This window comes from Triticum aestivum, chromosome 6B (assembly GCF_018294505.1).
Source record: "Triticum aestivum cultivar Chinese Spring chromosome 6B, IWGSC CS RefSeq v2.1, whole genome shotgun sequence".
Classification (NCBI taxonomy): Eukaryota; Viridiplantae; Streptophyta; class Magnoliopsida; order Poales; family Poaceae; genus Triticum; species Triticum aestivum.
The window spans coordinates 627,521,124-627,547,827 of record NC_057810.1 but is presented as its reverse complement, the minus strand read 5'-3'; positions in this window follow the sequence as shown (position 1 = coordinate 627,547,827).

Below are 26,704 nucleotides of genomic sequence, written 5' to 3'. Positions count from 1 at the left end.
TTCTCTTGGACTTCTTCTTATTGGAGTTGAATACAAGTCCACCTTTGTTATTGGGGGATTTTTGCACACTCATGATATTGTTGAGCGTGGACTTCCCTTCATGACACTTTTCCAAGTCTTTCTTCAAAGAAGTGACTTGGTCCTTAAGCTCTTTGATTTCCTTTACATGGTTAGTATCAACACAAGTGCTAGAGGAAGTATAAGCTTCATCGTTAGAGCAACAAGGTAAGGAAATCAACTCATCATAAGATGGGCCAGTGTTATGCATATATGAATTACAAGTACTAGCACATGGCAAGATAGCATTTTGACTTGAATTAGTGCTAGTATCCACATGAGACTCACTAGATGTTACCTTGATAATCATAGCCTCATGGGATATCTTTAGCACATTACGGGATACTAGAAGATCATCATGAGAGCTTGTGAGCTTCACATGACTTTCTTCCAATTTCCTATAAGTGCTAGATAGAAACTCAAGTTGAGCCCTTAGCTCAACATTCTCCTTCAAAATGGATGCTTCACAAGTAATAGAGTTAGTAGCACAAGCATCATCAATAATAGCAAGAGGAGAAGGCAACTTGGCAAGCTATTTTGAATATGAAGCTTTAAGTTGTGCATGGGACTCGGTGAGTTTGATGAGCTCACTCTTAATGACCCTTGATCCATTTTCGAGGTGCCCAAAGTACTCAAGGAGTTTAGCATGCGCAAGTTCAAGCTTCTCATTTTTAGTTTCAAAATCATTGGACACCTCAAGAGCTCTATCATGTGATTCCTTCACTCTAGATAATTCTAGATTAAGAGTCTCCTCAAGAGATTCTATGGTGGTCTATTCAAGTTCAAGAGCTTGAGAGAGGTCCGCAATCTCATTAGCATAATCACGCTCATGACCTTCCATTTTCTCAACGGTGACCTCATGCTCCTCGAGATGAGATTCCAACTCATCAATCTATTTCTTGCGCTCAATGGCAATGGACATGATTTCCATGAAGTTGGAACAAGCAATTTTATTCTTATGAAGAGCTTTAAAAATCATTTCTCCTTCAATTTTTAAGGAAGCAACATTATTGTTCTCTTCATTATCATCCTCATCATCATTAGCATTAACATCATCATCAAGAGACATATTGGGGTTCAAAGTAGGAGATACCTTTGAATCCTTAGCCATAAGGAAAAAAGCAATAGATGATGATGTAGGAGACCTTGAAGCACCATTCAAGACCACATCTTGTTCCATGGAGTGTTGGGTTTCCTCTACATTTTTAGCACAACAACTCAAGGAAATACATGCATTTTTATCATGGTAACAAGATATAGCAAGCATATCATAATGAGATTTAGTCAATCGATTTCTACATGATATGCACGGACTCTCAACACAAGCATGTAAAACATTTGGAGTGCTCAAAGTGCTAAAGTCCAAAGACGAAGCATTGCAATAAGAAAGTGATGAAGGATAATCAACAATAAGCCCACTATCATCATTGCAATGAACACCACTACTCACCATGTCATTATCTTGTGGCAAACCACATGTAGGTGAAGTGGAAGAAGTTGAGAACACTATATGACCAGAGGTGGAGGGAGGAAAATTATCCTCACAGATCTTGGAAACACCATATTTATCTTTAAGCTTTGTCCAAAACTCATGAGCATCCTCAAACGACATGAGTTAAAAAATATCTACATTGCTGAAAGCATCAAAAAGCACATTAGAAGCTTGAGCATTGTGATAAGAGTTTTTCTCATCCTCTAAAGATAATCTTTGGGAATACTTTGGAGGAGAACAACCCATATCTACAATTTGCTCTAAATTTGGGTCCATGACCCTAAAGTGATTAAGCATGTGAATTACCCAAACATCAAAATTTGTGCCATCAAAACTAAGAGTGTCAGAGAATCCTAAACCCTTAGTCGACATCCTTACTATCTAGGCGGTTAAACCTTATAAAGATAAACGAGGCTCTGATTCCAATTGAAAGATCGTGGATGTCGCCTAGAGGGGGGGTGAATAGGTGCTTTAAAATAATTACGGTTTAGGCTTGAACAAATGCAGAATAAAACTAGCGGTTAATTTGTCAAGCACAAAACCTAAAATTACTAGGGCTCACCTATGTGCAACAACAACTTATGCTAAGAAATATAAACAACTAGGTGATAGCAAGATATATGACAAGAAACAATATAGCTGTCACAAAGTAAAGTGCATAAGTAAATGGCTCGGGTAAGACATAACCGAGGCACACGGAGACGATGATGTATCCCAAAGTTCACACCCTTGCGGATGCTAATCTCTGTTTGGAGCGGTGTGGAGGCACAATGCTCCCCAAGAATCCAGTAGGGCCACCGTAATGTCCTCACGCCCTCACACAATGCAAGATGTCATGATTCCACTAAGGAACCCTTGAGGGCAATCACCAAACCCGTACAAATGGAGACCCTTGGGGGCGGTCACTCGAACCCTTACACTTTGGAAACCCTTGGGGGCGGTCATCGGAACCCGTCAAATTGCTCGGGTTGATCTCCACAACCTAATTGGAGACCCCGATATCGGTGTCAAAACCGGCGGATCTCGGGTAGGGGGTCCCGAACTGTGTGTCTAAGGCTAATGGTAACAGGAGGCGGGGGACACAATGTTTACCCACGTTCGGGCCCTCTCGATGGAGGTAATACCCTACTTCCTGCTTGATTGATCTTGATGATATGAGTATTACAAGAGTTGATCTACCACGAGATCGTAGGGGCTAACCCTAGAAGCTAGCCTATGATTCTGATTGTTTTCCTGTCCTACAGACTAAACCCTCTGGTTTATATAGACACCGGAGGGGCTAGGGTTACACAGAGTCAGTTACAGAGAAAGGAATCTTCATATCCGAATTGCCAAGCTTGCCTTCCACGCAAAGGAGAGTCCCATGCAGACACGAGACGAAGTCTTCTATCTTGTATCTTCATAGCCCAACGGTGCAGCAAATGTATACAGTCCGGCTGCCCGAGGACCCCTTAATCCAGGACTCCCTCAGTAGCCCCTTAACCAGGCTTCAATGACGATGAGTCCGGCGCGCATATTGTCTTCGGCATTGCAAGGCAGGTTCTTTCTCCAAATACTCCAAAGTAGATGTTGAACACAAGGATCGTGTCCGGCTCTACAAAACAAATTCCACATACCACCATAGAGAGTACAATATTCCACGAGTCTAATCTCCTGACAATTCACAGGATGACATCACGCCACGGCCTAGTCTTTATTCGAACTGTTTTTATCCCGCCCCTCCGTATTTCGAGGCGCGGCTTCATTGGCACGTCCTGTCAAAGTAGAGATCGTGTCCCCTTATCACGGGATCCTCATCAATGTCGTTATGGGTAACCCAACCGTGTCATAAGCATGCCGCTCGGGGAATGACCTATTTTTTAGGGCGAGTGGGAAGGCGCATGATTTTACTGCCTTTATAAAGGAACAAGGACTCCCCTCTTTCACCCACGCCTTCTCTTCTGCTTCCCCATTCTCGAGCTCCAGCGCCCAAGTTCTCATTCCTCCTGCGCAAAAAGCGTTCCGATCATGTCCGGATCCAGTGCAGGAGGCATGTGGATGCCCTCCTCCATCAAGGAGAAGGACATAAAGAAGCTCCAGGAGGCCGAATACTTAGCCAAGAAGGTCAAACATCGGCTTCCGGCCGAGGGACAAATTGTCCCTACCCCAGAACCCCAAGAAAGGGTAGTGTTCCTTTCTCACTTCGTCCGCGGGCTGGAATTTCACCTCGACCCATTTGTCCGCAGATTGATGCATTATTACGGGCTGGACTTCCATGATCTGCCCCCCAACTCCATCCTCAACATATCAACATTTATTATCATGTGTGAGGCCTTTCTCCGCATCCCACCCCATTTCGGGTTATGGCTGAAGACTTTCAATCTGAAGCTAAAGGTGGTGAGCAGTCAGCAAGCGGAGTGTGGGGGCGCTATGGTGGAAAAATGCCAATGTTACCTGACCCGAAGGCTCCTTCGTGGAGACGGTAAAGGGGTGGCAGTCGGGGTGGTTCTACATCACCGAGTCGCGCGACACTAACTGGGCAGCGCCCCCCGAATTCTGATCTGTAGTACCAATGCGACTCACCTCCTGACAAGAGAAGGGCCTGACCTGGGGCTCTTTGGATGAAGTGTCTGGGCTCCAGATGTGCATCCAGAACATGATAACCAAGAGAATCAAGCTTGTCCACGTGGTACAAGTCATGCCCATTCGTCAAATCCTTCCGTCCCAACACCGGTCCTGCAATTTGTGGGAATTCGATCCGGCCAAGCACCAGACGCTGCTAGAGCTCTCCGGCACAATGCACAAAGATATCTGGAAAGTGCTTTTTAAGGCTGGAGAGACACCACCGCCCATGACTGAGGATCGCGGGCTTAGCTCAAAGTGCCAGGCTAATCTGGTAAGTTTTTTTTCTCATGTTTTTCAAGTTATACCTTTTATAGGCATATCTGAGGCGGGAGTCTAAGCTTCCTCCCCGATTTATTCAGGCCTGGATAGCGATAGTGGAGCAGATTGACTATTCGGCTCCTGTCGTGGATTTGTCACGGCAGATGTCCTAGCGAAAGGACTTAGTCGTGGAGCCATCGCTACGAGTTTACTTGAAGGGGTTAAAGCGGACACAAAGACACGAGGGGTTTATACTAGTTCGGCCCCTTCGATGAAGGTAAAAGCCTACGTCTAGTTGTGATGGAATTGATGTGGACTCGATGGCTAGGGAGCAAACAAGCTTCGCCTAGACTCGAGTTGTCGTTGTTGTTGTCCCCTGAACCGCCGCCGGGTCGTCCCCTTATATACACGGGTGACGCCCGTCGGTCTATAGAGTCCCAACCGGTTCATATTCGTATCCCGGTTGGTATCTCTCTATTCCTAACTTACAATACAAGTTATACATCAGGTCGGTTTACGGCTACAGATTCTAAACCGACTATAGGCCTTGGGCCTTCACCTGCTTATACCACTAATGAAGTTAACCCGGCCCAAGTAGGCCGGTTTACGCCTAGTGGTAATATCCCCAACATTAGGCCCCAGATTGATTTGAACTGGTTCATGTCAATCCTTCACAAAATCTTGTATCTTGGACATCTTCTGGTAATTGGTAAACCTTAATGTCGTCATCATTTTCGGTTGCTGTAAACCGGCATGACGTCATCAGTTTTGGTTACTGTAAACTAGCATGACGCCATCATGAAATTTATAATGCCCTCTTAATAACACCTCCTGGATCCGCGCGCGTGACCTAGCTCGGTCGCCTTATAAATAAGACCGAAGGGTCATTTCTTTCCTTTCCCCTTCGTCCCTTCTTCTTCTTCTTCCTCACGTCGCCGGCTTTGGAGCTCCGCCACCGCCGTCGACCTCTGCCTCGCCTCAGGCCGCTGCATCAACCTGAACGTACCAGAGTATTGCGGCACCTTCCCGCATCTTCTCCGTTCCCAGTAAGCTTTCTCCTCTTCTTAACCTAGATCCATTCTTAGGGTTCCGTGTTCGTGGTGTGTTCATCACGCGCTCATATCTATTCTCTGATCTTGAATGAATCCGCGAACTCTTGCTGTATTCAGTAGCGATCCCTAAGCCTCCGCTTGCAAATTCTCATCTAATCCCATAGATCTCCCGCACATATCCGCTCAATGGTTCACTTCTGTTTCCGCCTTACTCTTCGAGATATTTCCTGTTTTGTGAGCTTGCTGTAGATCCGCGGCTGTAACAAGATTTTGTGAAACTTGTTTCTGCATACATAATTATCCATAGCTTCAATTGCTTCCGATGCCTAGGTCAGGCGGTTTAACTTTACCATAGAAAAACTGCTAAACCGGTATATATCATTAGTCCCCTGGTTGAACCGCCAGAATCATTTTGACGCCGCATTGTAGAAAAACGGTTTATAGGCACGGCCGCTGGTTTATTGTAGTTAGATTAACACCTTTTTATCCGGCATGTCCTTGAACCGGATTACCTATTTCTTGTAGATCTCATCATGGCAAAACAAGTGTATGAGTGCAACTGGGTTCCCTCTCGCGTCACAGAATCATAGTTGGACGATCTAGTCCTGATCGGCGCTTTGTATAGTAAAGATACGATCCACTGGAGGGTTCCTGGAGATGAATGTCCTCCCACGCCCCAGGAAGGAGAGGTCGTGGTCTTCGCAGATCATATGGCCCGGGGCTTCAAACCGCCCGGCTCTAAATTTTATCGGGATGTGGTAGCCAACTTTCAACTCCGTCCACAGGATATTGGCCCCAACTCCGTCACCAATCTATGTCACTTTCAAGTACTTTCTGAGGCATACCTTCAAGATGAGCCTTCAGTCGAGTTATTTAGAGATCTCTTTCATCTGAACCGCCGTACCGAATTCACCGACGGCCCTAATACCGAACTGGGCGGTATGGCCATTCAAAAGAGGAAGGAAATCACCTATCCCCACGTCAAACTCCATACTCACCCCAAGGAGTGGAATGCAACTTGGTTTTATTGCAAGGATACCTCCCCTGACAATGAAAATCCCTTGCCTGGCTTCCGTCCAGAACGGCTCAGCAACACTCACCCTTTTCCACAAAGGCTAAGCGCCAAGGAGAGAATTAAATATGCTCCTCAACTGTCCAAGCTCCGGGCCTTCATGGCCAATGGTTTAACAAGAATAGACCTTGCACGCTGCTGGATATCATGGAGCATTCTGCCTCTAAGCCGGTGCCCCGGTTTGATGTGCGCATACACTGGCAGCGTTGATGACCCACTCCGACATATCAAAATTCAAATCTCCGACGACGAAGTCACCGAATCTGTAAAGAAGATGTTGAATGAACCGGAGCACCTCTATGCCCAAACCGGTCTGCTTCCTTACTGCACAACCAACGAACCGCCAGCAGTAAGATTTTAATTGCTCTATTATTGAACATGTTACTGCTTTATCTGCCTGACCTTTAATTATTGCTGACTTAGAGTGATAATCCGTTTTGGAGCAAGAAGCTTTCGCAAGATAAAACGGAGAAGGCAGGACGGCCAACCCGGCCCAAGACCAAGGTTATCAAGAAACCAGCTCGTAAGAGAAAAACCACCGCTTCATCTGACCCAGCCATTGATGATGATGTGGGTAATCCGGATCTTGAGGTAGAACTTGATTCACTTGGCTTGCTTTTTACACGCCTTATTGATGATGATGCTTGTCAGGATGACGCTGAAGCCAGCAATGCGGGATTCGTTGAGGTAACCATTCTCTCTTCCGATTCAGAAATCTTGCCTTTGCCAAAATTTCGCCGGGCAAACCGGAAAGTTAAATTTTCTCATCCTCTTGCTTATCTGGATTCCCAATTTCTTATGAAGACCCAGCAACACGAAGCTCGCCGCACAACCCGGCACAGTGGCCAGGTAGTTACCTCTGCCGGTTTACCGAACAGTCCAGTTCGAAAACGCCGCTCCGAGGTCTCCGACCTTTTTATTGATTTAAATCCTAAAGCGGGTTTCTTCCGTCAACCTCTTAATCCATCCGACTCCGATTATCAGGTCACTTCTCATTCATCGTCTGGTGAATTGTCGGCCACTCAGTTACCACCTTTGAAAACAGTTGCTGGGTAAGTTAAACTGAACATATGCTTCCAGTATACCGCATAATGGCTTATGCTTTTCCTTGACTTTTTGTTTTTCTTTCAGGGCTAAACCGAAACCAAGCAAGAAGGCCCGCCTGGATAAAGCGGCTGAAGAAGATGTGGCCCCAGAACATGACCAAGCGCCGGATCGTGAAATGTTTACTTCTGAAGATATCCCCAATGATCCTCCTTTGCAAGACGACGTTATTACCGAAGAAGGGCTTGTTAATACTCCAGCCTCTGCTGATCTGCCTACCAACTCCATCCAGATTGAGAAATCCTACACTCCTGCTGACCAAACGGCCGCACCAACACAAACTGGCGAGTCCAAAGATGATGATGTTGTGATTACCGGTGTGGGCCGCTCTGAACCCGGGAATCCCGTCACCCTTACCAAGCATACCATCAAAGAGGACTTTTCCGCTTTGAACAAAGGAAAATGGGATGTTGAACTAGAGACATATGCTGCTCTGAGTGCCCAAGATCTTCACTCCGGCTATTTAAACCGGCTTTACACTAGCCGTGACTGTGAAGCTGGCCTGGTCAAAATGATGAGGGATAAATTTGAGGTAACTTACTTCTTTCCTTGCTGCCATTACCTCCATCCTTCCAGCCCCCAAGGGCCGGTTTGTAACGTTGGTCAAACCGGGACTTGATCCTGAACATTCTTGAAACCAATCGGTATAGCCCACAAGAACCGGTCTAACTTAGCATAAGTAAACCGGGGCTCCAATAGAGAACTGTCCGTAGAACATAACTTGATCAAATAGCCATTAGCCCCCAAGTGCCAAGTTGAATACTTGTATTGAGCTTGGGACTTTGTAATCGAGTAATATACAAAAATTGAAGGTGCATTAGCCCCCAAGTGTCAGGCATATAACTTTGTTATGTGGTTGATACTTCAACTCCTTGGATCGCCTGTGCAAAGCTTAAACGCTGTCTGTGTGCAGGCTAAGGTGAAAATCAAAGAGGACCGAGTTGACGATTTGCAGGAGGCCTTGAAAACCCAGCAGGCTGAAACAGATAAGGCAAAGCAAGAATTAACCAGCGCTTTGAGTACTGCTGAACGGCTGAAAGAAGGCTTCAAGAAAGAGCGGGCTGACTGGGCCACTGAGAAGGCCGGTTTAACCAAAAGAGCGAAAAATGCTGAAGCTGCCCTTAAACCGGTGGTGGATGAACTGACGGTCGTACAGCGGCAAATACACTCCATGACTGCTGCAATCTTTGGTAAGCTCCTTGTAACTTCTATGATAATTTGAACCTGCTGTAGCGTAAATCCGGTTTGAGACCATTCCAATCTTGTTGTAGGCACACGTATTGGGCACTTAGGAAATGATGTGCGGAAGAAATTGAAAGCTACCTACACCTTGGTGGAACAATTGTATACCGGAGCCCAACGGATCATCACCACAACTTCTCACAACAATCCGGCGCCCTCTTTAATCCAGGACACTCTTAGCAAGTTGTCAATGCTTCCAGCCCGGATTGAGGAGCTGAAAAAATCCGCTGCCCGAACCGGAGCCATCAATGCCTTAATCCGGGCAAAGGCATGGGTGCCAGATTTTGATCCTGTGGAAGCAGCTCAAGGCTATCCCAGCCTGAAAGAAGATGGCTCTGAATTCAACGAAGAGGATTTAAGGGCAATAAACCATGCAGTGCACCCTCTGGCTTGCCAGCTAGCTGAAGAGGCAGATTTGACGTATTATCAAGCGCAATATAACGAGCAAAACAAGCAAGTGACTGCCCCAACTGTTGAAGCGGAGAATCTGATCCCTCCAATCCGTAAGCACACTTATGCCCCTGATATTGAACCGTCTTCCCTGATCCATGAAGAGGTTCTTTTCCAAGCTTTAAAGGGAATCGACTGGACCATTGTTGATTTCCAGCCAATGGGTAGAGACGAGGAAGCTGAAGCGGCGGAGGATGAGGAGCAGGCTTGAACCAGAAGCCGGTTTGGAGAGCTGTTTGTAATACCTTCCGAAAAGAACAATGATCTTATTTGGGTACCGTGCTGCCCTGTAATAGGATAGTTAATGCTTCTAACTGGAATATGCCTTCGTGCATAAGTACTGAAGCTTTCGTTTGAAGAACTCCAATTCATATTTCCTGCAATCAGAAAAATTTGAACTTCGGTGGCGGTTATACCGCCAGCCGGTTTATGATCCTGATATGTGTATCAGTAATATAACAAATATATGATACATAAATACCTGCCATGTTTGGGTATGAAGCTGGCTTAGCCAAGCCTGAAGCGGCGTTTTTATAAACCATTACCGTCGAAAGAAAAAAGGTGGGAGAAAATAGCTCCCGTATAAATCGTACTGAATCAATACGAGCCCCCTTGTTACTCCATGATGTTAACAGGAAAAAGGTAAACCGGGCATACTCCTCCGGATTAAAGGGGAATCAAATCCATCGGCTGAATCGGAAAAAAGGTGTTTGTCGACATAAAAGAAATCCGACAAAAGCAAATAATAAACAAACCAGGAAAATAACATGGAAGCAAAGGCAATGATAAAAACCATTTGCAAAAATATGCTATACTGAGCTGATCAGATGGTATTACCATGGTCGGACAGGATCAAGGCCCCCAATAGGAGTGACAATGATTCAAGTCAGCCAGGTCCCCAAATGATTCGTGGCATATATGCCAGATCAAGAGGTGTGGCAATGGTTCGGGTTCGACCATGCCCCCAAGTGATTTTGTGGCCTTAGGCCGACCAAGAGGCGTGACTGGTTCAGACTTGACCATGTCCCCAAATGATCTGGTGGCTGTCGCCTATCAAAGGGTGTCGCGTTGGTTCAGACACGACCAAGGCCCCCAGTGATATATAAAAAAGAAATGTCAAGGGGTAAACCGGAGGCCGCTTTAAACAGAACCACTCCGTGTAACCTTGCATGATGAGAAAGACAGAGACCCCGCTTTAGCTGAGGCTCCGGTTTGATATATCAAAGATAATATATACATTGTCATGATATGTACATAGATAGAGCCGATGGCTCAAGTATAGTAAGGCCGAAGATGAGCTATATTCCACGGCCTGTTGGTCTCCTCCCCTGATGTACGTGAGTCTTGATGCTCTCAAATATCAATCAGATAATACGACCCGTTGTGCAGATTCTTGCTGACCACGAACGGTCCTTCCCAAGGTGGGGATAACTTGTGCATATCTGTCTGGTCCTGGGTTAGTCGAAGCACCAAATCTCCTTCTTGAAAAGTTCTGGTTCTAACCCGGCGACTGTGATAGCGACGAAGATCTTGTTGGTAAATCGCCGAACGGGCAGCCGCCAGATCACGTGCTTCGTCCAATAGGTCCAAAGCGTCCTGCCGTGCTGTCTCATTGCCCGCTTCAACATAAGCCGCCACACGAGGCGAATCGTGCCAGATATCACTAGGGAGAACTGCCTCTGCTCCATAGACCATAAAAAATGGTGTGTAACCTGTGGACCGGTTTGGTGTAGTATTGATACTCCAGAGCACAGATGGTAGCCCTTCAACCCAGCATCCCGGCGTCCTTTGCAATGGGACCATAAGCCGGGGTCTGATGCCTCGCAAGATCTCTTGATTAGCTCGTTTGGCCTGTCCATTGGACTGGGGGTGCGCTACCGATGACATGTCAAGTCAGATGTGCTCACGCTTACGGAACTCCTTCATAGCCCCCTTGGATAAATTGGTACCACTGTCAGTAATGATATTGTGCGGAAAGCCAAACCGGAAAATTATCCTTTTGATGAACTGCACCACTGTTGCTGCATCGCACTTGCTGACAGGCTCCACTTCAACCCACTTGCTAAATTTATCAACTGCTACCAAAAGGTTGGTTTTCTTATCCTTGGATATTTTAAAAGGTCCAACCATATCCAGCCCCCAAGTTGCAAACGGCCATGTTATTGGGATCATCCTCAATTCTTGAGCCGGCACATGAGCATGCCTTGAAAATTTCTGACATCCATCACACTGTTTAACCAAGTCCTCCGCGTCAGCAGGCGCTGTCAACCAGTAGAACCCGTGACGAAACGCCTTTGCCACCAGAGACTTTGAACCGGCGTGGTGTCCACAATCCCCTTCATGGATTTCTCTTAAGATTTCACAGCCTTCCTCAGGAGAAACACAACGTTGAAACGCCCCTGATACACTGCAATGATGTAATTCACCATTGACAATCGTCATAGACTTGGATCGCCGGACTATCTGCCTGGCTAGAATCTCATCCTCGGGTAACTCCCCCCGGTTCATGTACACAAGATAAGGAACTGTCCAATCCGGAATAACATGCAGGGCTGCCACCAATTGAGCCTCCGGATCAGGAATAGCCAAATCCGCTTCACATGGGAGCTTGACTGACGGGTTGTGCAACACATCCAAAAAGACGTTAGGCGGGACCGGTTTACGCTGAGAGCTCAACCGGCTTAAAGCATCCGCCGCTTCATTCTTACGACGGTCCACATGATCCACTTGATAACCCTTGAAACAACCCGCAATATTATCCACTTCCCGACGATATGCAGCCATGAGCGGGTCCTTAGAATCCCAAGTGCCAGACACCTGTTGAGCCACTAGGTCCGAGTCACCAAAGCACTTAACCCGGCTTAAATTCATCTCTTTAGCCATCCGAAGACCATGGAGCAAGGCTTCGGTACTCAGCTGCATTATTAGTACAAGGGAACATTAAGCGGAGAACATAACAAAACTTATCACCTCGTGGGGAAGTTAATACGACTCCAGCCCCCGAGCCTTCCAATTGCCTGGATCCGTCAAAATGAATAGTCCAATATGTGTGATCCGGCTTCTCCTCTGGTGCTTGTAACTCCGTCCAGTCATTGATGAAATCAACAAGTGCTTGAGACTTCACTGCCGTCCGAGGCACATACTTCAGTCCGTGTGGCCCAAGCTCTATAGCCCACTTGGCAATCCGGCCAATCGCCTCCTGGTTCTATATAATATCACCCAAGGGAGCTGAACTGACCACTGTGATGGGGTGCCCTTGAAAATACTGCTTCAACTTCCGACTGGCCATAAAAACACCATAGACCAGCTTCTGCCAATGCGGATATCTTTGCTTGGATTCAATAAGCACCTCACTGATATAATAAACCGGCCGCTGAACCAGATATTCCTTGCCTGCCTCCTTGCGTTCCACCACAATAGCCACGCTAACTGCCCGGGCATTGGCCGCTACGTATAATAACAGTGGCTCCTTGTCGACCAGAGCTGCAAGAACAGGCGGATTGGCTAACTGCCGCTTCAGGTCCTCAAATGCTTCATCAGCAGCCGGACTCCAAATGAAATGGTCTGTCTTCCTCAGCATTTGGTACAAAGGAATGGCCTTCTCTCCGAGGCGGCTGATAAACCGGCTTAGTGCGGCGATTCGGCCCGCCAAGCGCTGAACATCATTGATGCACTTCGGTTTAGCCAAGGAGGCGATAGCTGCAATCTTCTCCGGATTAGCCTCAATTCCTCTATTAGACACCAGGAAACCCAGTAACTTGCCTGCCGGAACACCAAAGACACACTTGGCCGGATTAAGCATCATCTTGTAAACCCGCAAGTTGTCAAAGGTTTCCTTCAAATCATCCACCAGCGTCTCCTTCCGCCTTGACTTTACTACAATATCATCCACATAGGCATGCACATTGCAGCTGATCTGTTTATGCAGGCAATTCTGTACACACCGTTGGTGGGTGGCTTGGGCACTCTTGAGTCCGAAGGGCATAGACACATAGCAGAAGGCTCCAAAGGGAGTAATAAACGTTGTTTTCTCCTGGTCTTTAACCGCCATTTTGATCTGATGATATCCGGAGTATGCATCCAAAAAACTCAAATGCTCACAACCTGCCGTGGCATCAATGATCTGGTCAATGCGGGGGAGGGCAAAAGGATCCGCTGGACAGGCCCTGTTAAGATCTGTGTAATCCACACACATACGCCAAGTGCCATTTTTCTTAAGAACCAGTACCGGATTAGCAAGCCACTCTGGATGGAACACCTCAACGATAAAGCCAGCTGCCAAAAGCCTGGCCACTTCCTCTCCAATGGCCTTTCGCCTTTCTTCGTTAAACCGGCGGAGGAATTGCTTCACCGGTTTATACTTAGGATCCACATTAAGAGTGTGCTCAGCGAGTTCCCTCGATACACCTGGCATGTCGGATGGCTTCCATGCGAAGATGTCCCGATTCTCACGGATGAACTCGATGAGCGTGCTTTCCTATTTGGGATCCAAATTAGTACTGACACTGAACTGCTTGGATGAATCGCCGGGCACGAAGTCAACATGCTTGGTCTCAGCTGCCGATTTAAACTTCAGATCTGAATCATGCTCTGTAGTTGGCTTCTTCAAAGGAGTCATATCCGCCGGATCGACATTGTCCTTATAATACTTCAACTCCTCCGTGGCACAGACCGACTCTGCATAAGCCGCATCACCTTCCTCACATTCCAAAGCGACCCTACGGCTCCCATGAACCGTTATTGTCCCCTTGTAACCCGGCATCTTGAGCTGCAAGTAGATATAACAAGGCCGCGCCATGAATTTGGCGTAAGCCGGCCGGCCAAACAAGGCATGATACGGGCTCCGGATCTCCACCACCTCAAATGTTAATTATTCCGACCGGGAGTCGTGCTCGTCCCCAAAAGCCACATCCAGGGCTATCTTACCAACAGGATATGCAGATTTGCCAGGCACCACACCATCGAACACCGTATTCGACGGTCTGAGATCTTTGTCTGTTAAACCCATGCGGCGGAATGTCTCATAGTACAGTATGTTAATACTGCTTCCTCCATCCATGAGTACCTTGGTGAATTTATAACCCCCCACCTGAGGGTCTACCACTAATGCTAGCTGGCCCGGATTATCAACCCGGGGCGGGTGATCCTCTCTGCTCCACACGATAGGCTGCTTCGACCAGCGCAAGTAACGTGGTAAGGCCGGTTCAACAGAATTCACCGCTCGCTTGTGGAGTTTTCGGTCGCGTTTATAAAAACTAGTTGTGAAAACATGATATTGCCCATTGTTCAACTGTTTTGGCTGGCTCTGATAACCCGACTGCTGCTGCTGCTGCTGCTGGCTGTTTTGATTATTTTGGTGATTATGACCGCCCTGATTGCGACCTAAACCGGAAGCTCCATCGAGATCCGGCCCGTGGAAACCAGATCCTGAACCGCCACCTGATCCGTGATCGTACCGGTAGGCATTAGAGTTTTTGAATTCCTGCATGATATAACAATCTTTCCAAAGATGGTTAGCCGGCGACTCCTTCGTCCCGTGCTTTGGGCAAGGCTGATTCAACAAATAATTCAAACGGCTTGCGTTAGGATTGGGAGCCCCATTACGATTTGCCGCTTTACCTCTGCGCCACTGCCCCCTGTCCTGTGTATTAGTGTTGGCCACAAAGTCCATGCTGCCGTCCACCTTGCGCTTGCCTCCGTTTCCATGACCCGCCGGTTTATACTGCTGCTGTTTGGAGTTGCTATTCTTCCTTCCCTTCCCTGCTTCATCATCATCAGTCTCGGGATCCTTGGTACTGTCTGAATCAGCATACTTCACTAGAGCGGCCATGAGGGTTCCCATGTCATTACAAAACCGCTTCATGCGTCCCAATTTCAATTTTATGGGCTCAAACCGGCAGTTGCCTTCCAGGGTTAAGATCGCAGAGTCAGCATTAATCCTGTCGGACGAGTGCAAAATTTCCAAAACGCGGCGCACCCAATGGGTCGTTGATTCTCCTTCCCCCTGGACACAAGCCGCCAGGTCTACTATGGATTTGGGCTGCTTACACGTATCCTTGAAATTCTGGATAAACCGGGCCCGCAACTGGGCCCATGAGCCGATAGAATTGGGCGGTAGGCTCTTCAACCAGGTACGCGTCGTGCCTTCAAGCATCATGGTGAAGTATTTTGCACATGCGGCCTCATCCACGTCTAACATTTCCATGGCCATCTCATAACTCTCTATCCACGCTTCAGGGGATAAATCAGCAGTGTAACTTGGCACCTTGCGTGGACCCTTGAAATCTTTGGGCAGGCGCACATTGCGTAAAGCGGGGATTAAACAAGGCACTCCCAAAGCGGATGCGACTCCTGGTCCAGCGAAGGTGGTAGGGCGAACCGGTGTAAGTTGATCCGCATCATCCTGCGCTGCTAACTCGGCTTCCCTCCGTGCCCGGGCCCGGTCCACCACATCCTGAGCATCGCAAACACCGCCTGCCGGGCTATTGCCATAGGCTGCTTCACGGCCTTGCGCATTGCTCGATATGGCCGATTCATCCATGCGCCTGCTATAGCTCCGGCTTGGACGGGGCGTAGAGTGAATCCGATCACGGCTGTACGAGTAGGCTTCCTGCTGAATCAGCGCAGTCCGGAGAAGATCCTTAACCCAGCGCGTCTCTATCGCTTGCGGAGAGTCCCCTTCGACTGGGATAGCCTCTAATCGTGCATCAGCTGCAACAAGGTTGTCCATAGGATTAGAATAATGACCTGGGGGCGTCTGGACCGGCGGAAAATTCACAATGTTCTGCTGAGGAGGTTCCATCAGGCGAGGTTGGACCGTCCCCCCTGGTCCTGGTGCCTCAATCCGGTTTGTCTCCAGGTGCTGCGGCGGATTACTGGGCCCTGCTCCTGGGGTGTGAAAGAGATTTCGGGGGTCAAACCCTAACGGCAGGAGTGATCTGTGCTTCCGTTTCAAGACCTCCTGTGATGCATTCTGGTTGAGCAGGAGCTTATAGGCCTGGGCGTCCAAAGCGGCCCGCTCTGCAGCCATCCTGTCCTTTTCTGCTGCCAGATCCGCTTTGGCTTGCATGATCTGCTCTTTCACCTTTGCGATCTCTGCATCATGAGCCTCCTGATCTGCCGGATTGGCTTCTGCCATAAGCGCGGCTAGTGCATCAAACAGGTCGGATAGGACTTGAACCGGCCGGCGCACAAGGCCTCCTGCCCCTGCTGCCGCTGCCGCTACTGATCCGGAGAGCATTGCTGCGGCAGTCGAAGAATAATTCGCCGCCTGGGTGCCGGCCATGAATATTCCAACCCGGTTGACCTGGCCTGGGGGGTCCGGAATACTGTCGCCATCGGAACAGCCCCTAACCTGATCGTCTTGCAACTGGTATAGCGATTCGGTCTCTCCGGTCAAGGATTCGTCGCCGGAATAGACGATGGTCTCGCTACCGTGTTCTGATTCGTCCTCACGCTCTCCTCCGTGGATGACTCCAACGAAGGCATGCTTCATGGCCGGTTTAACCTGGGTAGATCTCGCACGCTGAGCCGTCTCGACGAGGTCGGTGCAGATGTCCGGCTCAGGCCCAGGCTCACCGATCTTGCCGATGAAGACTTGTATGCCACCAAAGGGGACCCGGTACCCGTACTCAATCGAATCGGCCTCGGGATCCCATCCTGCGTCGTCGATGTAGATCTTGCCACGACGACTCTTGGTCATCTGGCCCACAGCATAGCCTTCGAGTCCTTTGAGCTTGCCCTCCAAGATCATCAAACCATCGTGCGATCGCCCCACGGTGGGCGCCAACTGTCGTGGATTTGTCACGGCAGATGTCCTAGCGAAAGGACTTAGTCGTGGAGCCATCGCTACGAGTTTACTTGAAGGGGTTAAAGCGGACACAAAGACACGAGGGGTTTATACTAGTTCGGCCCCTTCGATGAAGGTAAAAGCCTACGTCTAGTTGTGATGGAATTGATGTGGACTCGATGGCTAGGGAGCAAACAAGCTTCGCCTAGACTCGAGTTGTCGTTGTTGTTGTCCCCTGAACCGCCGCCGGGTCGTCCCCTTATATACACGGGTGATGCCCGTCGGTCCATAGAGTCCCAACCGGTTCATATTCGTATCCCGGTTGGTATCTCTCTATTCCTAACTTACAATACAAGTTATACATCAGGTCGGTTTACGGCTACAGATTCTAAACCGACTATAGGCCTTGGGCCTTCACCTGCTTATACCACTAATAAAGTTAACCCGGCCCAAGTAGGCCGGTTTACGCCTAGTGGTAATATCCCCAACAGCTCCATTGCCCGAAGATCCAGAAACCCCACTTCTGAGGAAGATGCTTTTTCCGGCAGCTTACGAGGTACCGGAGAAGAAGGCTAAAAAGAAGGCCCAGGGGACCAGAGATGGTCTCCGTCGCAAGGGCGCTTCAGACACAGTGTCCGAAGATGCCAAGGATCGCTCCTCCACCGCCAAAGATGACATGGAAGAGGAGGAGGAAGAAGAAATTTGTCCCCCCCTGCAGGGTGGAGGAGAAGGAGGGTGGCCTCCACTCACTCGGAGGCCAGAACGTCCAAGAAGGGGAAAACTTCTCCTTCGGATAGTCCCAAGACGGCTACCGACAGCAGCCCGGAATGGGAACCTAGGGTCAAGCCCCTGGCTGAATCGTAAATATCCGAACACAATAATGTATCCGCCGTTTTTTACTATATTGTTTTTAACCTACTGGGTCATGCACTTGTAGTCTGGCTCAGTTCAACATCGAGTTGTCCTCCTCTTCGGAGGGATCGCTGGACCCGTCGGTGATAGACATCGGGTCCCTTCCAACGGCTTCCTCCCGTATGGCCGCAACCAACACCGAGGTGTTGTCTTGAAGGATCTCGAGCCAGGGAGAGGCTCAAGAGGCCGTCCCAGTGGTGCCGGGGGGTGGAACCTCGCCCATCGAACATATGGGGGAGCAAGTCCCCACAGAGATTGACGGTGGGGCTACTTTCAATCCGGCCCCCAGCCGAATACCATTCCGGAGATCCATGTGGCTCCGGAATCAGGCAAGCAACCTTTGAAGGAAGGGGGCATGCTTGTTCCGCCGGCGGCCTCCGTCCATCCAGAGGCGTCAGACAATTTGCTGGAAGCGCTGCGAGGCGCTTCCATTGTGGAAGAACACGGCACCCACATGGGTGTGGTGATTGAGAAGATTCAGTCTGCGACAAGCTGACTGACCGAAGCGTGTACGAGCCTTCTAACAAGCTTCGAGGTAAGCCACACGTATTTTCAAAAGGAATGTCATAGTATAGATAGTAGCCCCTGATGCTCTGTCCGGTGTTCGGAAAGAAAAGCCGAACAGAGGATCAAATAAACTTCACAGGAGACTAATCTGAAATGTTTATGTGAACAAGCAGGCATCGTTGCTAGCTGCATCTGCTCATACTGCGGAAGTCTCCGGACTGAAGCAGAGTCTGGAGCGGGCCGAGGAAGAACTCGGCCGCGCGAAGGAGCAACTAAAAAAAAGCAAAGGTATGCGTTGATTTTTATCTAATTTCAGATATTGTGAACAATTTGTTCTGACTAAAGTGTCATTTATATTTATTAGGGGCCATGACCGAAATAACGACCCTTACGAAGGCACTGGCTGAGGCCAAAGACAAGGCAGCCAAGGAGCGGGCCGCATGCAAAAAGCATGAAGCCCGAGTCAAGGAGGTCCAGCATGAGCTCCAGGACGTAGTCAAAGGATGCAAGTCCTTGGAGCGTGATTTTAAGGAGCGAGACTATGAACTTGCAAAGGCCCGTCAGAGCACACAAGATGCCCAAGCCGAAGCCTAGGGTGCCCTCCAGAAAATCCAGGCGGCCAAGAAGATCGCGACTGGTAAGGCTTTTATAATGCAGAGCAAATATGTGAGGGAAAGGTTCCTTTTACTGACCCGGATTTGGAGCTCTCCAAGGGCGTTTGCGGATCTGCCGTGCAGCGTATCCGATGCTGCAGAGTTCTATCGAGCCGAAGAGGGAAGCTCTACGGAGAAGTTGTTCTGGTCACAATACCTTGCGTCCGAACCTCCAGTGCCTTTTAGCGACCAGCTGAAGCAACTGGTCGAGTTGCATAGGACGACCGAACTAGCCATGAAGGATGTGATAATCCGTCTATGGCCTGCCGAAGCTATTCTTAGCAGCTATTTCGGACTCGTGAAGCGGTTGGTCAGTTCCTGTCCTCGGCTTGATGCCACTGCCTGTCTGCATTGAAGGTGCACGGATGGCCTTCGCCCCCGCCAAGACGCACTGGGCAAAGATGGATGCCACAAAGTTGATGACCGAAGGACCGCCCAAAGGCAAGGAGCACCGCAAGCCCGAGCTATATTATGATAGTGTCATGGAGGGGTCTCTCCTTGTGGTAGAGCAATTTGCTAAGGATGTCATATTACCATGAGTACACTCATGTTTATCCTGTCCTGTAATGTGAAACAGTTCAGTAATGTAGTGTAAAGTTTGTTTAAAACTACACCTCCTGTGCGGTTGTTTTAATAAATCTGAGAAATGCCAGTCGTCGGCTTCTGCCCCCATGTAGGTAGTACGGGGGTGTTCGGGATGAATCTAAACAATCTTTACCCAAGGTTTTGGTCCTTCAAGGAGGTGTTCAGTGCAACGAACCAGGCAATCGGACTATTCGGCTTTATCATTCTCACTTAGCCATAGGAGTTTCACGAGACAAACTTAGGCGTAGCCCCTGGTGTTCAGAAGACCAAACATGGGGCACTATGTATGCTTAATCGGGTAAAAACCAATTCATCGCATGACGCCGAAAAAATCGCTAAAGATTTATGACCTCTCGAGCAGCTAACCGACTCTCGCCGCATCATGACAGTCAGGTTTCGGCTTTCTCTACTGAGGTGTTCATCCGGAATAACCAGGACACAATTGCAGTAGTTCTCCCTTTACTACCCTAGCCGATATAGTGGAACGTAGGGTAGCAAGCACAGGAGCCGGGCAACCCAACTATTGACCCAAGACATGATTCGGAGCCGATGCATATAATGCTACAATTCAGGGTGCCGAACTACCGTGAAAGTGTTTGGACTTTCCTGCCGTGTTATGGGGCATAATAAAGTCCCTAGCGAATCAGGTCGTACCAGAGTGTACGGGTGCAAATGATAACAATATATATAAAGAAGGAAAAAATTAAGTAATAAGCCGACGCTGCAAATATGGAGCTGGGAATTATTTTCTGTTGTAATTTAATTAGTACGTGAAGGTGTATTTGTACAAATAATGCCATATGCGATAAGGCTATTTAACATGCCATTACCAAGGGCAGGCTGTCGGTGTCAAAACCGGCGGATCTCGGGTAGGGAGTCCCGAACTGTGCGTCTAAGGCTAATGGTAACAGGAGGTGGGGGACACGATGTTTACGTTCGGGCCCTCTCTATGGAGGTAATACCCTACTTCCTGCTTGATTGATCTTGATGATATGAGTATTACAAGAGTTGATCTACCACGAGATCGATGAGGCTAACCCTAGAAGCTAGCCTATGATTATGATTGTTCTTCCTTGTCCTACAGACTAAACCCTCCGGTTTATATAGACACCGAAGGGGGCTAGGGTTACACAGAGTCGGTTATAGAGAAGGAAATCTACATATCCGAATCACGAAGCTTGCCTTCCACGCAAAGGAGAGTCCCACCCGGACACGGGACAAAGTCTTCTATCTTGTATCTTCATAGTCCAATAGTCTAGCCAAAGTATAAAGTCCGGCTGTCCGAGGACCCCTTAATCCAGGACTCCCTCAGTAGCCCGTGAATCAGGCTTCAATGACGATTGAGTCCCGCGCGCAAATTGTCTTCGGCATTGCAAGACGGGTTCCTTCTCCGAATACTCCAAAGTAGATCTTGAACACAAGAATCGTGTCCGGCTCTGCAAAAACAAATTCCACATACCACCATAGAGAGTATAATATTTCACGAATCTAATCTGCTAACAATTTATTCATAGCGTGACATTACACTACGGCCCGGTTACTATTCGAACCGTTTTACCAGCCTGCCGCAATGAGGCGGTTTCATTGGCACGTCTTGTCGAAGCAGAGATCGTGTCCCCTTATCATGGGATTCTCATTAATACGGGTGTGGGTACCCCAATCGCGCCATTAACACGGCGCTTGGGAAATAAGCGAGTCTTAGGGAATGTGGGGAGGCGCATGATCTGCCTTTATAAAGGGATAAGGATTCCCCTCTTTCACCCACGCCTTCTCCTTCCTCTGCTTATCCTTCCTCTCGAGCTCCAACACCCAAGCATTCGCCTTCTCCGCCACTAAAGCTTTCCGAAAATGTCCGGATCTGGAGCTGGTGGCAAGTGGATGGCCCCCACTATCCAGGAGAAGGATATCAAGAAACTTCGGGAGGCCGGGTATATGGCCAAGAAGACCGCAGATCATCTTTTGACGGCGGGACATATCGTCCCTACCTCGGAACCCCACGAGAGGGTAGTGTTCCTCCCTCACTTTGTCCGCAGGTTGGGGTTTGCCCTCCACCCATTCGTTTGCGGCATCATGTACTATTATGGGATCGATTTCCATGATCTATCCCCTAATTCTTTCCTCAACATCTCGATGTTCATCGTCGTGTGTGAGGCCTTCCTCCGCATCTCTCCACACTTCCGGTTATGATTGAAGATTTTCAACGTGAAGCCCAAGGTGGTGGGCGGCGAGCACGCCGAGTGCGGAGGAGCCATGGTGAGCAAGATGCCCAACGTCACATGGCCATCAGGTACATTTAACGATTTCGTCAAAGGGTGGTAGCAACAATGGTTCTACGTCACTAAGCCATGCGACGCCAAATGGGCCGCGGCTCCCGGATTTCGATCCAGAGCCCCATTGCGGCTTACGTCTTGGCCCAAGAAGGGCCTAGACTGGTCTTCGCCAGACGAACTGTCAGTGCTCCAGGCGCGTGTCAAGAGCATGGGAGATAAGAACATCAAACTTGTCGATGTAGTCCAAGTGATGTTGGTTCGCCGGATTCTCCCGTGCCAATGTAGGGCTTGCAATCTATGGGAATTCGATCCAGCTGAGCACCAGACCCTGATGGAGCTCTTCGGATCAATGCACGAAGATATCTGGAAGGTGCTCTTCAAGTCCGGAAAATTGTGGCCTGACTCGGCCAAGGATCATGGGTACAAACTGTCCCGTCCTGCAAGGTCAGTAAGTTTTCAGATATTCAACCGAACATACGCTTTAGCCACGTATTTTAAAGAAAATGCTTAACATATTCTCTGACAATTTTCCCAGGGTTGGACAAAGAAGGCGGAGTGGATCTACTGTCCGGCCCGGCTGCTAGAAGAGCAAGCCGGCCCACTCTTAACAAAGATGCTGGTCCCAGCGCCTTACAAGGTGCCTAAGAAGAAAGCCGAGAAGAAGGCCGAAGATACCAGGGGCGGCCTTAATCACAGGGGTGTTTCAGACAAAATGTCCGAAGACTCAGAGGCCCACTCTTCCTCCGAAGAGGATGAGGAAAAGGAGGGAAGCCAATCCCCCCTCCCAGCAAAGGGGAGAAAGAAAAGGACAACCTCCAAACAATTGGAGGCCAAGTCGTCCAAGAGGGGGAAAACCTCCTCCGTAGACAATTCCACCACCACCACCGACAGCAGCCCAGAGTGGGATCCCAGGGTCCAGCCCCTGGTTAAATCGTGAGTACACAAAATCTGAATATATTAACATATCTGAACTCATTATCGCACAATGCTGATTGTGTTGAGCCACACATATTGTAGCCCGACCAAGTCCCAGGCTGAGCAGTCCTCGTCGGAGATTCATTAGGCTTGGACGCGATGGACAGCGAAACTCCTCCGACGGCCACATCCCCCAAGTATGTGGACGACGCCGAAGTGTCATCCCTGATTGGCCCATGCCAAGGAGGGGCCGAGAAGACCGTTCGAGCGGCGCCAGAGGGCCAAATCCCGGCGGCCGGCCACACAGGGGAGGGGACTACCACGGGTACTGTCGGTGGGGGCCGTCTTGAATCCGTCTCCCATCCGGACACGGTATCGGAGACCGTCAAGGCTGCAGAATCAGGCAGGAAACCTTCTTTGACAGAAGGGGGTGCGTGTCAGGACCCCGACTCTATGTCACATCGATCTAGTTTGTAACACCCCATATCACTTTGCGGCCTCACGCACGGTATCCCCACGGGTGTCGCCTTACCTTTGCCCGGGACCGTTTGCGCCTTTTGGCTCACGTATATGATAGTGTCGCTAGCATCCATATGATAAAGAGCCCGGGCTGACATGACTAGTCGTAAACCCAAAGTGGCACAGTGCTTACAGGGACAGGCATCCATGACCCAGCAACGAACGTGTCGGTCATCAGCAAGTGGGTCCGGGCTGTAGCACTGGGCTAGCAGGACTCCGGTAAATCGGGCTGTAGCGGGCTAACAGGACTCCGGTACTCAATGCGTGACATTTCCCCGAAGGGACAGACACAAGAACGAAGAAGGACACATGCCGGCCAGCCTAAGTGTTCCAGAGCAGTAGCAAGCTACCATGGCTCAGTGGTAACACTAGGAGACATTTCCCGGTAAGAGAGGCTACTAAGGATAAACAACTAGGTAGTCAGATCCCACACATACCAAGCATTTCAATCATACACACAATATGCTCGATATGTGCAAACACAACAAGGCATCACAACATGACTCTATGACACAAGTACTTTATTTAAGGCTCAGAGAGCCATACATAACATACACAAAGGTACGGGTCACACGACCCAGCATTCAAGTCATACAGTCATACAAACCAGCAGCGGAAGTAACTTGTCTGAGTACAGAAACTAGTAAAATAAAAGAGGCTTGGAAAGCCTAGCTATACTACGTGGTCCTTCACAAGCTCAGGATCACCACCTGGGCCTTAGCCTACTCATTGATGTCAACGTCTACGTAGAACCCATCAGAAGGGGTTGCAGCGTCTTCTGTAAAAATGTAAATTATAGCAACATGAGTACAAAGGTACTCAGCAAGACTTATATCAGATCCTACATACATGCATATTATCAAGAAGGGTTGGTGGAGTTATTGCAGCAAGCCAGCTTTGACTCTTGGCTAGGCTAACCTACGAGACTCCAACTTGAAATGGTTTTGCACACACGAGTCCACTACTCTCCACTTCAATACACTACCGAGGATCCACCTCCGTCTTCCTACGGAAGAGCCATCCTCGGCACTCACACTTATCTTGAGGCTTTTAGTAGTTTCCATTTACTTGTCTATGAACTGTATAGGCAACCAAGTAGTCCTTTACCGCGGACGCGGCTATTCGAATAGATCATGATAACCCTGCAGGGGTGTACTTCTTCATACATGTTTCCACCACTTAGCGTCTGCACACGACATGTGCTCGGCAGACTTCAAGCGAAAGCCGACGTGGGTGTAGACCACGACCTACCTAAACACTTAAGCCTCTAGTCCAGGTTTATCGCCTATCCAGGTTCCATCCGCAGGGAGTCCGGCCGAGGTTTCCCATACGGCCCCGAACGATGTGAACAGGGTTCCCGAGATACCTAACGGGTATTCGGTACACCCGGCCACGTACCTACCGCATCACAGCCCAACCCTACGGTCAGCGCTGTCCACGGCCTCCAGTAGGCTACAAACACCAGAAACTACTTGCAACTCCTGGACAGAGAGCTAGGGTGAATAAGAAGTCGAGCGGGTCATATTTCAGGGCCCAATGCATGGTAGTAGCTGTATCTTAAATCACACATACAGATCTCAGTGCTTAAGGTCGGCTTCAATGAAACAACCCACCATGTACTCCTACATGGCCTCTCATCGATACCTTTACCAAATCGTGTTCACCACACCACTCTCATTACCGACATAATCATTGCACTCTAGCCATCACCCAGATGAACCAGACCTGACATGACTCTAAGCATAGCAGGCATAGCAAGGTAGGAACAACACATACATATGGCTCAATCAACTCCTACACATGCTAGTGGGTTTCATCTAGTTACTGTGGCAATGACAGGTCATGCAGAGGAAATGGGTTCAACTACCGTAGCACACAGCAGTTTGAAACGCGTTGTCTTAATGCAGTAAAAGAGAGCAGGAGCGAGAACATGGGATTGTATCAATATGATCAAATGGTTGGTTGCTTGCCTGATGGTTCGATGCACTGATACGGTTCTTCGTTAGGGTAATCACGGTACTCCTCGGGGGCAGAACCTGCCGCAAAGAACACCGATACACAACCATCACCAAACAATGTGCAACAATATGATGCATGCATGACACATAGCAATATGAGTGTGTTGGGCTAATGCAACTAAGACCAGAACGGTTTGAACCAATTTGAATCAAAGATTCAAATTTCAAACTCAAACATGGCCTTTTAAAGTGCTTTTCCTTGTTCTGCATTAAACATCAGGTTAACTTGTTTAATCATGCATGAAAATAGTACAGATGGATAGATTGGATTTTTCTGATCATTTTTCATATATAATTTGTCTGATTTGGAGTTACAGAATAAAAGTTATGAATTTTTAAAGTTTAAACTATATTCTGGAATTTCCTATATTAGATTAATTCCAGAAAATCAATTATTGCGTCAGCCTGACGTCAGTGTGACGTCAGCAGGTCAACGGAACACGTCCGGGTCAAACCTGATAGTGGGTCCCGCGTGTCAGTGTGATTAGATTAATTAAAGTTTAATTAAAACTAAACCTGTTTAATTAACAGGGCTGGGCCCACCTGTCATTGACTCAGGGGAGTCAACCAGGGCCCACCCGTGGTCAAACCCGGGTCGGCTGCACCGGCGTTTAGCTGCCGGCGAGCCCGACACGGCGGCGGAAGTGGTTTTAGCCGTTTTGGCCACCAAATGGGTCGCGGAGACCACCGGAGTGGAGCTGAGGACGAGCCGCAGCTCTTGGTGGAGTCCGTTGGGGTCGGGGTGGCCGGAGTTGGCGCCGGCGACGACTTTGGCGGCCACCGGGGTTCGGCCGAAGACGAACTTGACGCTAGAGGGGTCGGTGAGGCTCGGGGAGTGGCTAGCTAGGTGCTAAGTGACACGGTGAGCATGACGGACACCGTGGAGTGGCCGGAGGATGACCGGGAGCACGTCGGCGACGAGCTCCACAGTGGTGGGTGCGGTTGAGCTCCGGGAGGTCGCTACACGGCTCGGGAGCAAGAACGGAAGGGAGGGGAAGATGGCTAAGCTCACAGTGAGTGCGACGAAGCCCTTGGTGTGGCCGGAGATGGACCGGAGCGACGACGGCGTTGAAGGGGATCTCCGGCGACGGCGGTTCGGGCGAGGTCGTTGCGGTGGACTCGGGCGTTGCGAGCGCTCGGGGCTCGGCTTGCTCGATGGAGTGGACAGCGGCGGAGCTCCTGGACACGATGAGAGGACGCACGGG